We start from the raw sequence: 6,000 nt of genomic DNA, 5'->3' as shown, positions 1-6,000 counted from the left end.
ACGATAAAGAATAAATATCCGTTACCGCGTATTGATGATTTGTTCGATCAACTAAAGGGAGCCTCAGTGTTTTCGAAGATAGATTTGAGGTCGGGTTATTATCAGTTGTGGATTCGAGATTCGGACGTACCCAAAACTGCTTTCAGAATGAGGTACGGTCACTACGAGTTCTTAGTGATGCCGTTCGGGCTCACTAATGCCCCTACGGTATTTATGGATTTGATGAATCGGATCTTGACGAGATTTGGACGGTTCGTAGTTGTGTTCGTTGATGACATCTTGGTCTATTCAAAAATGAGACCGAACATCCCGAACACCGAGATTAGTGTTGCAAATTTTACGGGATAAGCGGTTATATGCTAAGTTCAGCAAGTGTGAGTTCGGTTAAGAGAGGTTAGCTTCTTGGGTCATGTGGTATCGGCATCGGTATTCGAGTCGATTCGAGCAAAATTTCAGCCATACTTAGCTGGAAGCCTCAGAAATACTCTTGAGGTTCGGAGCTTTTGGGACTTGCCGGTTACTACCGATGGTTTGTAAAAGGTTTCTCGATGATAGCCACACCCATGAAGCTACTTCGAAAAGATGTTAAGTTTGAATGGACGGAAAAATGTCAGAAAAGTTGCGATCAACTGAAAACTTATTTGACTGAAGCTCCAGTTTTAGTGCAACCCGGATCAGGCAAAGAGTTTGTCATTTATAGTGACGCATCCCTACTTGGGTTGGGTTGTGTATTGATGCAAGGAGGTCGAGTTGTGGCCTATGCGTCGAGACAATTAAAGCCACATGAGAAAAATTATCCGACCCATGATCTCGAATTAGCTGCCATCGTATTCGCCTTGAAAATATGGCGACATTACTTATTTGGTGAGAAGTGCCATGTGTATTCGGATCACAAAAGTCTCAAATATTTGATGACTCAAAGAGACTTGAATCTGCGACAAAGACGTTGGCTCGAGTTGTTAAAAGATTATGAACTTGTCATTGACTATCACGGGAAAGGCTAATGTGGTTGCGGATGCCCTAAGTCGTAAATCACCGTTGGCCTTACTGACGATGAATGTACACTTATGCGTTTCTATCCAACAATGTACTAGTGGCGAATTAAAGGCCAAACCCTTGTTGACTCATCAAATTCGTGAAGCTCAAAAAGTCGATGATGAATTGGTTGCAAAAGCGGGCTGAATGTGTTCGAATATGGAATCGAGTTTCAAGTTGATGATGACGATTGTTTGAGGTTGAAATCGTTTGTGTGTCCCAAGAAATTCGAACTCATTTCTATGATTCGAGCGAAGCTCATTGTAGCCGAATGTCAATTCACCCGGGGAGTACGAAAATGTACAATGACCTAAGACGCCAGTTTTGGTGGCATGGTATGAAACGAGACATTTCTGACTTTGTTTCAAAGTGCTTAGTATGTCAGCAAGTAAAGGCGGAACATCAAGTGCCCACGGGTTTGCTTCAGCCAATCATGATACCTGAATGGAAATGGGAACGAGTCACGATGGATTTTGTATCCGGCTTGCCGTTGTCGGCAAGTAAGAAAGATGCAATTTGGGTCGTCGTTGATAGATTGACTAAGTCGGCTCACTTTATCCTGACGCACGGATTTTTCATTGGATAAGCTAGCTGAATTGTATGTTTCTCGATTGTAAGATTACACGGGTACCGATTTCTATTGTGTCGGACGAGATCCGAGATTCACCTCACGATTTTGGAAGAAATTGCAAGAAGCTTTGGGTACCAAGCGCATTTTAGCACCGCTTTCATCCCCAAACCGATGGTCAATCCGGCGGATAATTTAGATACTTGAGGATATGTTGAGATGTTGCATCCTCGAGTTTAGTGGTTCATGGGAACGATTTACCCTTGATCGAATTCGCCACAACAATAGTTTTAGTCAAGCATTAAGATGGCGCCTTACGAGGCTTTGTATGGTCGAAAATGCCGTACACCATTGTTTTGGACCGAGCTCGGTGAAAGTAAAATTTTCGGAGTGGATTTGATTAAAGATGCTGAACAGAAAGTAAGTATAATTCGTGAGAGTCTGAAAGCAGCATCAGATCGTCAGAAGTCGTACGCGGATTTAAAACGAAGAGATATTGAGTATCAGGAAGGAGACAAAGTGTTTCTTAAGGTATCACCTTGGAAAAAGATACTCAGATTTGGCCGTAAGGGCAAATTGAGTCCGAGATTCATTGGTAGTATGAGATCTCCAAATGAGTTGGCCCGATGGCGTATAGGTTGCTTTTACCCCGAACTCGAAAGGATCCTAACGTTTTCCATGTTTCGATGCTTCGACGTTACCGATCCGATCCTTCGCATGTAATAAACCCTCCGAGATTGAAATTCAAGCCGATATGAGTTATGAAGAAGAACCGATTCAGTATCCTAGCTCGTGAAGTGAAGGAGTTGTGAAACAAAAGGGTTCCGTTAGTAAAAGTGTTATGGCTCAAACACGGGATGGAAGAAGCTACTTGGGAACCCGAGAACTCTATGAAAGAGCGTTACCCAAACCTATTTACCGGTAAGATTTTCGGGGACGAAAATTTCTTAAGTGGGGGAGAGTTGTGACAGCCCAAAATTGACCCTAGTCGGGAAGTGGTTTCGGGACCGCTAAACCGAGTCACCGAAATGTTTGAACGTAATATTTATTGTCTAGAATATGTATTTATGAATGTGTGAAAATTTCAAGCTTCGGTTTAGTCGATTGCATGTGAATTCAGTTAGTAGGACTTGTATGACACTTTTGAAAAATGATAGGCTAATCTATAAGGACCTAATAGTACATGTAGTCAAAAGGGAGGACTTGCATGTCAAATTCCCCCAAGTGCTAGTGGCCGCCATGACAAGGAATCATGGGCAAAACATGTCATGAAACATGTTGGGTGAGTGTTTTATGTTGGAATAAATAAAATAAGGTGCATGAGCAATAAAAAAATGAGAAAAAAAATGTGTGTGTGAAGGCTTCTCCCCCCTCCCCATTGCCGTGAAGGTGAGAAAGAAAACAAAAAAATTTGTTCATTTTTTTTCATCCTTTTGGCCGAAAATCCCAAGGGAGAAGAAAGGGGTTCTTGCTCATGGTTGGTTTGGAAGAGGATTAGGAAGAGGTTGGCTATCCTTGTATCTAGATTAAGGTATGTTTGATGTTGTGCCATGAGATTCATGCATGTTTTAGTTGCTAGTTTTAGTTCTAATTAGTCCATGGTTCAAAACTTTGCTATGTCATGGGGATGATAGTATGGAATGAAAATTTTGAGATAAGTAAGGTTAAACTTGATTTGGTATAATCGGCCATATGGGTGTATATGTTTGTGAAAATATATTTTCTTTGTTAACTCTTTACAATCGATTGTAGGAGTAATATTGGCTTATAAGGTTGAGTTGATTCATGATGTTGTATATTAGGATTAAAAATACTTGAGACTAGATTAACTTAATGGTGACAATACATTCGACCTTGAAGCATTAATCGAATATTGGTTGAGGTTTTGATATTTTGAACAAGGATAGTTGTGAAATGGGGTGAAAACCATTAAATTATACACATAAAAATCCAGCAAGAAGATTAAACTACTAAATGTATTCATTTTAGATCAAGACATCAAAGAGGGAGAATCAAGCAAAGGCAAAGCAAAGATAATCGAGTAGTCGATTGGGAATCATTTCATCCAATATAAGGTAAGTCATTAAGCACTTATTTTGTACTAATTTAAATGGTCGTAATGTCCAAGTAATGATGCTGAATGGAATGATAAATATATATATATATACATGTATGTATGTGGTGATGAAAGTATTGAATGGAAAGAAAAGAGGTGAGATGTATTGAGTTATTGGTTTCGGCACTAAGTGTGCGGGTGTAAACATTTATGATCACAAATTGGCACTAAGTGTGCGGGTTCAAATTGTATAGCACTAAGTGTGCAAGTTTGATTATATAGCACTAAGTGTGCGAGTTCGACTATTAAGCACTAAGTGTGCGGGCTTATTACACATCCTCAAATGAACATACATGCTCTACGTGTGCGGCCTTACCGAGTCAATTATGGACAGCGGTACGAGTAAACACCTTGAGCTCATGAGGAATAGGCATTTTGTTTATATTTGGAATTTAGCTTGGTAAGTCTTGACCTATGTGGTGATTATACTTGAAGATAAATGCATGCAATGTCATATGGTGTAATGTATGAAATATCAAAGTAGGGCTTGGTATGAGATCAAACCGAAATGCCTAAGGAATTATAGCACAGTTTGGGTGTGGATGGAGGATTTTAATCCCGCATTAATTATTTTCTCTTATGATATATTATTACTGAACGGCAATATAATGCTTATGGCTTACTGAGTTATATACTCACTCGGTGTTTGCTTGTCGCCTATTTTAGGTTTCTTGGACTCGTCCTTTTGCGTGCTCGTGATCGTCATCGAAGTCATCACACCGCTAGCAACTTTTGGTATCTTTTTTGTAGTCGGTCTAGGAGAGCATTTTGGCATGTATAGGCTAATATGCTTTGTTGAACTTTGGTATGTAAACTTTTAGCCATGCGAAAATGGCATAAATGTTCGGTTGGATTTAGTTCTCTAATGTTAAGTTGCAAGTCTTGGTAATTCGATTTTTATGCCATATGCCATGGTTGATTATTTTGGTGTTAAAATTCATGATATGGCAATAGTGTAGTAGGGAGATGTTTGACAATGATTAGCCTTTGGTATGGCTAGTCATGATCATAATTTGTGACATGTATGATGAATCACTAGTTAGATCAAAGGAAATCATGAAATAGGCATAGTTGCTTTAGTAACAGTCTTTGGCAGCAGATGACGTGAGATTGAAAAATCACTAAAATAGGGAAATGGAATTAAATAATGAATGAATTATGGAATCTAATCCCGATGAGTTTATTTTCATATAGAAGAAACGAAGCAACCATATGAGCTGTATGTTAAGAGATATTTAAGTTCTCACGGGACAGGGCCAGAACGGTTACTGGAGTCCCTGTCCTGACTTTGGGAATTCATCATGAATTGACCAGAGATAATTAGAAGCCATGCTATGTATGTACAGATTCCTTTTCGAGTCTAGTTTCTATAGAAACAAACGGCATCAGTATTGAAGCCCTGTACAGGGAGATATCCAAGTCGTAATGCCCAAAGGTCAGTGTAGTCAGTCCCTGTAACATGGGGGACTTCAACTAATAAACTGTACTAATTGGCCCAACCAAAAGTTCTAGAAAAAAATTTTTAGATGCATATATGAGTCTAGTTTTGGGGAAAATTTACGGATCTGGATTTTGAGTTTCAGAACTCAAGATATGATTTTTAATGCGACCCGTATGCAGATTGGCAGCCTGTCTGGGAAATTTCTAATAAGTGGCTTGAAGTCTGTTAACACCTCGTGTTCGACTCCGGCGACGGTCTCGGGTTCGGGGTGTTACACTATTAAATGGAACCCAAACAAAAATATGGCGTGCAATTTGATCATGAATCATTATAACATATGCCATTAACAATACAAACCAATTTCAAAGGCTTCGTACAAAATGATTAGTTTGATACTATAATTAGTATTTTAAACCTAGACAATTATGACACGTAACAAAATAACTAAGTCTGCTATACATGCCATATTTCAAAATGTTGAGTTCAAATACCAAGAGTATTGATAGTGCGGTGGATCTTCAACGATCTCTAACTCTGTGCTAGTGGATGACACTATAAGACAAAGGAGAGAAAAGAAAGTAAGCTTATAGCTTAGTAAGTAAGTATATAAATAACAAATAAGGAATCTAATATGTTTACAACATAACTCAATTATATCATATTTTTAATTTTACTATTTACTCCGGTTTGATAAAGCTGTCCCTCCTGCATCATGATCACTAAATAAATCATAACTCGAGTTACGAAACTCAAAATTCAAATCCGTAAAATTTCCCTGAATCTAGACTCATAAATATTCTTACTAAAATTTTTTTAGAATTTTTTGTTTAGAAATTAGTA

Source organism: Gossypium arboreum, chromosome 3 (genome assembly GCF_025698485.1).
Source record: "Gossypium arboreum isolate Shixiya-1 chromosome 3, ASM2569848v2, whole genome shotgun sequence".
Classification (NCBI taxonomy): Eukaryota; Viridiplantae; Streptophyta; class Magnoliopsida; order Malvales; family Malvaceae; genus Gossypium; species Gossypium arboreum.
Note: the sequence above shows the minus strand (reverse complement) of the source record.